General features: G+C 32.7%; 3 non-coding genes and 1 pseudogene across 3 annotated transcripts; all 4 read right to left on the minus strand.

The window, feature by feature from the left end:
- Positions 1 to 2,252: 2,252 nt before the first annotated feature.
- LOC125609704 lies at positions 2,253 to 2,378 on the minus strand. The gene has a single exon (XR_007339853.1). It is a non-coding gene; the product is annotated as a small nucleolar RNA snoR80 (small nucleolar RNA).
- A 63-nt stretch (positions 2,379 to 2,441) lies between these two features.
- On the minus strand, positions 2,442 to 2,552 carry LOC125609699 (annotated as a pseudogene).
- A 47-nt stretch (positions 2,553 to 2,599) lies between these two features.
- Positions 2,600 to 2,686, minus strand: LOC125609698. Its single transcript, XR_007339849.1, has one exon. It is a non-coding gene; the product is annotated as a small nucleolar RNA R11/Z151 (small nucleolar RNA).
- A 60-nt stretch (positions 2,687 to 2,746) lies between these two features.
- On the minus strand, positions 2,747 to 2,849 carry LOC125609693. The gene has a single exon (XR_007339844.1). It is a non-coding gene; the product is annotated as a small nucleolar RNA Z157/R69/R10 (small nucleolar RNA).
- Between the last annotated feature and the right edge of the window lie 8,287 nt (positions 2,850 to 11,136).

Raw genomic sequence — 11,136 nt, forward strand, 5'->3', positions numbered from 1 at the left:
TTCAATGTCTGAAGCGATACGAGAAGGAGTATGGCTAAAAGGTCTTGCAGAGGAGTTGGGTTTTGGTCAAGAAACAGTCGACATCTTCTGTGATTCTCAGAGCGCTATAGCTCTCTCCAAGAATGCAGTGTTTCATGAAAGATCGAAACATGTGGCTACAAAGTATCACTACGGGAGAGATCTTATTAAGAAAGGAGTTGTCCATGTGTTGAAGATTGCAACGGCTAACAATCCAGCTGATGTATTTACTAAAGTCCTACCAGTTTATAAGGTGAAAGAAGCATTGAAGATGCTTCGTATTGGGAAAGAGTAGACTACGTCCCGTGTGGGGTCTGAATCCGGTCGAGGGTTCAGGAGTGCTTGGTTAAGAGCACGAGCAGGTTATAGAAGTTGATCTATGCCTAAGGTGGAGATTTGAAGGATGAAGTGTAGCCATCAGATCATCTGGAGGCTTCAAGGTATTGAAGGTTTATCTTAGCTAGAGTTTATAGTCTAAGTGTTGGTAAGACTCGGAATGAGTTAGAGTCTTTGTAAGTCTAGATTTAATCTGAGGACACGTGTGATGATCTTGAGCTGCGTCGGTTAAGCGCGTGTAAGTGATCAAGTATAAGGTCACAGCTCTTCTCTCTTGATTCATTAAGTCTTCTGTTAGTATCACAGAGAGAAGTTGAGATCATCATCGTGAGCCGTTAGGTTGTAATCGGAGCTCGCTTGTGAGCATTTAGTTCTTACTGGTTTGATCCCAGCTCCAGAGAGTTATAGCGGCTTCCCCAAGGTGGCGGGAAGTGCGGTGAACTCTGGGTCAACATACCGCTTGTGTCGTTACTTGATCGGTGAACAAAGACTCAAGATTATCAGAAGGAGTTCTCACAGGGAGCCTATTTTGTTATGAAACGAAATTGCCAAGCAAGGTACAAACCCATTAAAATCGATTCACTGGTTTTGCATCCGCTGAATAAGGCTTGGGATATTGACTGCAACCTAAAGCGGGCCTGAGTGAGGAACATGCGCCTCGGTGTTGAGCCGGTATGATCCAATGTCTTAATTCCAATCAAACGGTGATCGCTGGCTTCGGTCTTATTTGTATTCATCGTTTAGAGCTTAGTTTCAGGTTTTAGTTATGTCCCTGTAATAGTGTGGTGTAAGAGACAACTCATTTTGATCGCTTGTGGTAAAATGAGTTTGTTCTCATGGTGGTTTAAGTGATCGGATGATTGATAAGGTAACGTAGGTTTCAAATGAGTGAGCCTAGGTGATACTATATCTTCATCCATTAGATCACAAGTGGTTAAAATCTCTGCTAAAGCAATGTGGTTACAATTTGATTGTACTAAACAGTTTGGTTAATGAAAAGTTGATGTTGAGCAAAAAAAAAAAAAATAGCTATGCTGTATTTCTTTTGAATCGAATTTAACATCTTATTCAAAAAAGAAAAAAAAGTTGGATGCGTGTTTTATAGCTTCTCTAATGTTTGAGGAAATCGGCTATTTTCTTACATTTAAACATGAAAACGGTTTGGAATTAGTACATACAGACTTCTACTAAAACCATACACCAAATCTTTGTTAATTTTAAATTCTGTAATCAAACTATTCCTCGGTAATTTTTTTTACCGTTTGTCTCTTACTCAAACTAATAATAGAAAGCCAAATAAAAAAGGCTAAACAAGCCAGCCACCAAGCCAAACGGGTCTTTTTTCACAATCATTGCTTTGTGTTGTCACTTAGTATCTTTTTGTTGTTCAATCTGTTCATAGATCAATCATCCAGCTCATGTAACCACTGAAAGAATTTATGCGGGTTCCTCTAATCAACTTAATTAGCTTTATTCATAGTCTTTTCTTGTGAATTGTTGGTCATCAATTACCCATCGGAGTGGTTCTCAAAGCTCACCAATCTCACAGATCACTACAGTTTAGCCTAATATGCCTGCCAACAGTTGTGAATTTTATCAAATTTGGTTACAGCACTAGATCTAGTACTATTTTATTCAGATCAACATATTTTAAATTTGACAAGTTCCGTAACTTTTAAAAGGTTTAAAGTCAATGTTAGGTCATGACATTGAAAGCGAAGAATCAGGTCATGCGGATCACAGGTTCAAATCAGTAACTTTGAGTTTCATTCATAAAGCTTTTAGTGTTACTTACTCATCAACAAGTGAGGAAATTACAAACTAAGTTGACATCACTTTAATGAGGAGGTATGCTAGAAATCATCCAATGGCAATGTATACAACTTAAGTGCAAGAGATAATATGCGAGGCATTTCCAGGATCAAAAAACATAGAAAAAGCCAAATGATCAGGATATACCACAAATCAATATTGCGTCAATGCCATTATACCTAAAGGAACTGTTTTTATCCTTCAGAATTGGTAAAAGACGCCTCCTTTCATTCAAATATACCATAATATAAAGAACAAATTGAAAATATCTAATTGATGCTCAGTGGAAGGAGAAGTCGTTTAATTAAGAGAGCTCACGGCAAAACAGTTTATGTTTTGTCCACTGCCCTTCGTGCACCTCCGTGCAGTTTCATCATCATCGCATCAAAACAATAAATCAGAGAAACGATTCAAATTATTTATCAAATAAAAATAGCCTCAGTGTGTGTAACAATTCAGATCATTGATTTAAAACCTCACTGAAATCCGCTAAGATAATTGTTTTTATCCTCATCGGCTAATCTAAAAAGAATGTCAAAAAAGCAAATATGATTGTGGTGGAGGCGGGAGTGTAAAGAAGAGGGATACTCAGACAGCCAAGGGATGTATCGTCAACTACTGGGTGAAGAGCCAAGATCGGAAACTCTAGTCCACGAAATTATTCGTTTCATCACCATATCCCTTCTTCCTACCCGCCACAAATCCAAAAAACAAAATCAATATAACCCCAGAGAAAACAATGAAAAGAACTCCTACTGTTCATTGTAAAGCTAAGCAGAAAGAAAATATATAGAAGCAAGCAGCTATGCTGTTTCAATTTATTTTAGAAGAAGAACCATATTTATACGACACAGGCGCATTAGGGTTTTCCTTACCGAGTAGCCGCTACAACATCTTTTTAGGGTTTTGCTTCCAACACAGCCCAATAGTTAAAATCTTAGCCCTTTCATATTAGGCCGACTAAAGGCCCATATTTTTGTGTGCAATTCCTCTAGGCACCAATATTTATTTTGGCTATAGATACTTGAGCACCTGCGTTACAACAGGTTTTGTTTGATGATTAATTTAATAAAAAAATATAAAAATAATATTTTATAGTTTTAGGATGGGAAATACTATAAGATAGTACCAAAAAAAATTATATCATAAATATAGACTTTAAAAATCAAAATGATCAAAATATTTCATTAAAGAGGTAAATATACACTTATACCCCTAGGTTTAACTAATCCAAACCTTAGGGTTTAAAATTTTATAAAATAAAAAATAAATATTAAAAATTTGAAAATAAAAAAATTAAAAATAGTTTCAAAAAGTATTTTCAAATTACAAAAAGAAAATTTGAAAAAAAATAAATAAAATAAAATTCAAAAAAAAATCAATTTTTTTTAAAGTTCGAATTTGAAAACATATAATCTAAAACTATTAAACAAATTATTTTTTTTTTAATTTTTTTTATTTTTTTATATATCAATTAGTGTTCTTTTTCCTATTAAATGAAACATTTTGGTCATTTTCCTCCTTGTGGTCTGTTTTTGTGACCAAAACTTGAAAATGGTCTATTTATGAGAATTGCCCTTTTAGGATTGTTTTTACATATGTTATGTGAAACTTATTTTATAATTAAGAACTCATTATCATACATAAGTTCCAATTAATATTTGTATTTTATAATCATGATGAATATGTAAATTGTTATTAACTTTGTACTTAGGTCTAGAGAAAATACTCATATTTAAAATTTTAAACCGCACCCAAATCGAAATAAGAATTACAATGAAAAAAAACATTGAAAGTTGCTTAAGGCCAATCGAGTCAATGACAATATTATACACTTTTATGTACTATTAATGTTTTATTAACTTATATGATATTTAATAATTTTATTAATTTATTATTTCTTAATAATATATTTATGTAATAACATTTTAATTAAAAATGAAGTAGAAAAAATATTACATAGTAAAAAAAAAAAACAAATGACGATGAAGATCGATTTGTTTTTAACAAACACACATATATCACTTACTACATATATCACTTAGTGTGACAATAATAATAATAATAATCTACTTCCTATGTCCAGACATAAAATATATATTGATTTTCATATGACCAAATACATATTAATACCAATCACAACAACTCCTAATTTTTTATTTTTGTTAATTAAATAGTTTTAGCATCATACTTGTCATCAATTTCTTTTTAAACAATTACTATTAATTAAGTTTTAAATTTTTTATTGTTAGGATTTCTAAAAAAGGAAAAAAAATTATTTTATAAATCTCTTTTTTACTTCCAGTGAATTGTTTTTTTATAAAATACCCTTTTACATTTTTTGTTTACGATTTTAGAAAAGGAAAATTACTATCATATAACTTTTTACAATTATCTTCTGTTTAGAAATTCAGAAAAATAAATTTGCTAGAAAATAATTAGTTCTATTTACTATTAAATAATTTTAAAATTATTATTTTTACAATTCGTATCAATATTATTTTATACTTTTTTTGTTAATTAAATAATTTTAAGTATCATGTTCATCATTAAATTATCTCTTAAAAAGAATTACCAAATAACTTTTTACAATTCTATTTTGGTTATGACTTAAAAATATGATACAAATCTCTTTTGTTTAGAATTTTTTCAAAAATGAAAACAACTATCAAATATTCTTTATAGTTTTGAAGTTTTAGAAAATGAAATTAATATTACCTATATTTACAATTATATTTTGTCTAGTATTTAGAAAATAAAATTACTATCAAATAATTATTCCCAGTTAATATTAACTATTTTTAAAAGTTGATGTTTTCAAAATTCGTCTTTTTCAATATCAATAATATTTTAAAAAAACTTCTTTGTTAATAAAATAATTTTAGTATAACGTTTATCTTAAAAATTTTAAATTTAAAAATTATATTAAATAAACTTAAAATAGCAAATTCTTTGGTTAAGATATGAAAAGGAAAAAAAAAATTAGAGGTCTCATGTGCAGATGGTTTGAATCTCACCCCCACCAGTTGTGACCTGCGGTTTAGAGCTCTTGCGGAGGCACTATAAATTTTTTCATTGGTTCCCTAATTTGTTGATTTTTTCAATAAGGTTCAGTTAGGATATTCCTTATAGATGTACATAAACTCTTATTTCCAAGATGATCAATAAATTTAACATTTCATCCAAAAAAAAAGGAAAAAAAAAATTACAAATCTCTTCACATAGTTGCAGGTTTTTTTTGACACATTCAAAACATTTGAAATTACATTTGGTTTATAGTTTTTTTAACACAAAATTATCTATAAAGAAGGAAAAATAGCTATTTCTAAGAAAAGAATATTACTTTTACAATTTTATTTTATTTAGACTTTTTTTAAAGGAAACTTATTTATTTTTTAATTAGTTTTTCTTTAGTATTTTTCATTAAACAGTTTCTTGTATTTGTAGGATACTATAATTCGTTTTTGTTTATACAGCTAACTTATTTCAATAAAAACAATTATGTTTAATTAACATCATAATCAGTAAAATTACTTTAGCATCATAAGATGTAATAAGGAAAAAAAAAATTAGTTGTATCAAGAAATTTAAAGAAAATACTCATGTAATATTTTTCTTGTAGATACTATTGTGTGTTTGAAAAAATAATATGAGGAAGATTAATCCTAAATATAGATGTGAAATATTTGTAGCTATTTTTGGGTTATATTTTTTTAACCTACAATTATCTATTACAAATGAAAGTTAGTTATTTATAAATAATAATAGGAATACTTCTGCACTTTCTTTTGTTTAGGCTTTTAAAAGGAATATTATTTTATCGTTAGTTTTCTTTATGATTTTTATTAAATAATTTCTTGTAGTTGTATGATTTATAATTCGTTTTTGTTTATTTTTTTAAAGAAAAGTTCATATTTTTCTTTGATAATTTTCTTTCTTGAGTATCTTTAATTGACAACATATAATTGTAGAATACTATTTAATCGTAATTTTTCGTTTTCTAAAATTCTAAAAGTAAGTGTAAATAAAATAGAACTATACCATATTTTGACACATGTCACAATCTTTAAAAATTTATTGATACATGTCGCGATCATGTTAATTAGCAACTTTAAATAATCAAACTTTATATAATAAGATATACTTGTTTTTTTGTGTAAAACATAAAGGTGTTTTCACCTTTTTGTCGGGAACCCAAACATTATAATAGTCATTCCTAGCATAAATCAAACCCGGATGGCGGAAGTTACAGCCGCAACCCTTTTACCTCCAGAGCTGACTCGTTCTGGTTACATAATGTTTGTTTCCCTTTTTAAGGACATAGGACAAAAAAAAAAGTTAACCAGAGGATATGATGTGCAGTAGGCCTGGGACGGATCGGGTATCCGGACAATTTTAAGTTATCCGGATCTTTATCCAGCGGATCAATAATTTTACTATCTTTATCCGGGTGTCGGATATCCTTCTAAAAATTATAATATCCAGCGAATATCTGGATCCGGATTTGGATCCTTAAAATAAATAAAAATAATATTAATATATATAAAATATTAACAATAATTTAAAAATAAAAATATATCTAATGTTTTTAATTATTTCTATGTTTAATATTACAAAATTTACATAAAATTTATATATACTATTATAAAATGAAAATATATTAAATAAAATTAGTTTTTATATATAGATATTACTATTTTTGAAATGATTATTAATAAAATTTACGGATCCGGATATCCGGAGTAAAAAATCAAGATATTTGGATCCGTATTTGGCTTTGACCGTTTGACGGATCCAACATTTTAGTATCCAGATCCGGATTCGGTCTCTCCGGATATCCAAATTTTTGGATCGGATCTGGATAGGATCTCGGATCGAATCCAGATCTCAAATAAAAGTTCCAGGCCTAATGTGCAGTACTGGACACATATTGGATATTTAGATTTTTTTTTGGCATTTGTGATCCGATTCATTTTATCTGGATAATCAGTTATTCGATTTGATCTGTGTCCAGATATTCAGAATAATTATAATTTTTGAGGATATTTTATTCCATCTGTACAAATATAATATGAAATATTAATATTTTATTACAATAAATAAAAATAATATTAACTTTTTCAAATTTAAAAATTAAAATAACCAATTTAATAAATTAAAATATTGTAAAATTTATATAAAATATAATAATTTATATAATGGATCGGATCGGACATTCGTTGTTAAAAAAAATTAATATTTATGATTTACTTAGTTTTTATGGATATCACATGTTAGTATTTGTTTTGTTTTGTTTTGTAAAGTTAAGATATTTAACTTTTTGGGTTGAATAGAAATTTATATATATATATATATATATATATATATATCAAATCGAACTCAAATTAAGGATATTTTGTCCAGAGTTAAAATATCGTGTGATTTTAATAGACGGTGGATCATCGTTGATTGCTTTGCAAAAGTTTATTAAAGACGTGACCAATAATATCGTTTCAATGGTAAGGAACTGGAGCATGTTTGTTCTTCGGTGATAGGGCCCAAATAGAACGCTCAATTCTTTTTACTATACTTTGAAGTTTAAAGTGGAGATAGGTTCATATATAGTAGTAGTATATAGTACAAGCACCTTTTTCATGGTTACGAACATAATTGAACACAATGTGAAGATCTAACGTGGTATGGGGGATCAATATCATCCTTACCTCTCTAACCTCGAAACGATTTTTAGCAAAAAAACCTCTAAAAGACTATTGAAATTAACTTGTTGGAAGAACCACATACGAAAGTAAAATTGTATATAGAAACAAACAAGTCAAACATGATTTCGAAAATTCACCAATGAACACATCTCTGACGGTGGACTACAAATAAAATCACAATACATAAAAATTCCCACTGTTTTTTTGTTTTTTTTTTTTTTTTTTTTTTAAAAAAATTCCCACTGTTATTATCTCTTATCTTCTTATCTCCTCTCTAGAATTGATAACAACACACCAAAATAGAAATAACAAAATGAAAATGGAACTGATATTCATTCCTTCTCCGGCAACTGGTCATCTAATGGCCACTGTGGAGATGGTGGAGCGACTACTCGATGAAGACAACCGCCTCTCCATCACAGTAATCATCATATCTTTCAACTCCAAAACCGCCTCTACGATCGCCTCCCTCACCGCCGCATCCAATACCAGTCTCCGTTACGAAGTAATCTCCGGAGAAGAAAACCCCACCGAGCTAACGGCGACTGATTCCCACGTCCAAATTCTTAAGCCACTGGTCAAAGACGCGGTTGCGAAACTCCTCGAATGGACTCGACCTGACTCCCCTCGTCTCGCTGGATTCGTGGTCGACATGTACTGCACGTGCATGATCGACGTGGCCGACGAGTTCGGGGTTCCTAGTTACTTGTTTTACACATCCAACGCTGGCTTTCTTGTACTCTTGCTTCACATGCAGTTCATGTACGACTCGGCTGAGGAGAATAATAAGTATGACATGTATTGAATGTTTTCAATTAAAGCTTTCTTAGCTAAAAGTTTGTTACAATGGTCTGATATATATAGTGCCTTGGTTTAGTAAAAGGAAGCTAAACCAGAGCTAACCAATCGGTATAATACTTAACCAGCATATATATCATCTAATACGCCCCCCTCAAGCCGATGAAGTGGAAGGTATGGAGTCTGAAGATGGAGTGAAGAGGCTTGAAGTGGACATACGAGTGAGGATAGATGTGAAAGGACCAGGTTGAAGTTGTTTTGTGAGGATGTCAGCATGTTGATTTGAGCTTGAAACGTGCATCAACCGAAGGAAGCCATTCTTGACTTGACACGTACAGTATGGCAGTCAATCTCTACATGCTTTGTACGTTCGTGGAACACCGGATTTGTAGCAATGTAGATCGCAGATTTGCTGTCACAGAAGAGCTTCGCCTTCGTTGTGACTGTGACACCAAGAAACGTGAGAAGCTGCTGAAACCATAACAGCTCACAAGTCGCATGAGCCATGCTTCGGTACTCTGCTTCTGTGCTGCTTCTGCTGACGACATCCTGTTTCTTAGACTTCCAGGTGATCAAGGAGCTACCAAGATATATGCAATAACCAGTGATTGAACGACGACTATCCGGACAAGCTCCCCAGTCAGAATCAGCAAAAGCATTAAGACATAGTTCAGATGAAGCAGAGTAGAAAAGACCTTGACCAGGATTGTTTTTGATATAGCGAAGGATCCTATGAGCTGCCTGAAGATGAACATCTGTAGGAGCTGACATGAACTGGCTCAAACTATGAACAGAATAGGTGATGTCAGGCCTTGTAATCGTCAGATATAACAAACGTCCTATCAAAGCACGATATGGAGTAGGATCATCCAAGAGAGTGCCTGATTTGATACTGAGTTTGACGACAGGATCCATCGGAACCGAAGCCGGTTTGCAAGCTAACAAGCCAGCATCAGAGAGAAGATTCAAAGCATACTTGCGCTGTGATACAGAGATGCCAGCAGCAGAACGAGCAATCTCAAGACCCAAGAAGAAGCGCAAATCCCCCAAATCTTTGATTTTGAAATGTTGATGAAGTGTATCTTTAAGAATCTTCACTACAGAATCATCATCACTAGCAATCATTATATCATCAACATATATGAGAATTGCAGTGAAAGAACCACCAGATCGACGAACAAACAGAGTGTTGTCAGATGGAGATTGAACATAACCCGCAGCAAATAGCACATCAGTAAGACAGTGGTACCATTGTCGGGAAGCCTGTTTAAGACCGTAAATGGACTTGTTCAATCGACAAACCGGATTAGGTGGCAAGATTGTACCAGGAGGAGGAGTGTATCCTTGAGGTAAGCTCATATAAATCTCTTCATCTAGATCACTGTGAAGAAAGGCATTCGAGACATCCATTTGAGAGAGCTTCAAGCCTTTAACAGCAGCAAGACCTAAGAGAAGCTTGACTGAAGCAAGTTTGGCAACAGGTGAGAAAGTGTCAGTGTAATCAACACCCTCTTGTTGTGTGTATCCTTTTGCCACTAAGCGTGACTTCTTTCTCTCCACAGTTCCATCAGCTCGGTATTTTGTTGTGAAAACCCACTTGCATCCCACAACATTCTTCCCTGGAGGAAGAGACACAACATCCCAAGTTCTATTGTCTTCCATAGCCTGCAGTTCATCATCAGTAGCTTTTCGAAACCCTGGTGACAACATGGCTTGCTTGAAAGTTGTAGGTTCAGGGTCAATAGAATATGAAAGGAGAAATTGTTGATAAATGGGTTTTAAGGAAGAACAAGTATCAACCGAGGCAAGAGGATATAGAGAAGATGAAGAAGGAAGAGGAGTATGATGAATGAAAGAACAATGGTACTCAGAAAGATAACCTGGAGTTCGAGCAGTCCGTTGTGGTCTTGTGCGTAGAAGTTGACTCTGTCCTGTCACAGATGGCCCTGTCTCTCGAGAAGTAGTCACATGAGGCAATGCAATAGATGATGCAGATGCAGATGATGATGGTAAAGTAACAGGATGAATCCGAAGAATTGAATCCAATGCAACAGGAGTAGACATTGGTAAAATTGTTTTTGAGAACAGGTCATCAGATGGAATTGAATCATCAAGCGTATGAAACGGGAAAATATGTTCTTTAAAAACAACATTTCGAGAGACAAAAACTTGATGTGTATCTATATTCAAAACCTTATAACCTTTGTAGCCAGATGAATAACCAAGAAAAACGCAAGAATCAGCTCTAGGTGTGAACTTATGACGATCTTTATCTAAGGTTGATACATAACAGAGGCAGCCAAAAGAACATAGAAAAGAATAGTCAGGTTGTTTAGTCATCAGTTTCTCATATGGTGTTTTCTTATCAAGAAGAAGAGAAGGTGTTCTATTGCAGGTTTGAGATTGCGCTAGGCGTGAGTCGGGCGGTTGGTGTACGCCTAGCGAGTTGTTAATTAATCGGAGATTAATCGGA

This window comes from Brassica napus, chromosome A5 (assembly GCF_020379485.1).
Source record: "Brassica napus cultivar Da-Ae chromosome A5, Da-Ae, whole genome shotgun sequence".
Classification (NCBI taxonomy): Eukaryota; Viridiplantae; Streptophyta; class Magnoliopsida; order Brassicales; family Brassicaceae; genus Brassica; species Brassica napus.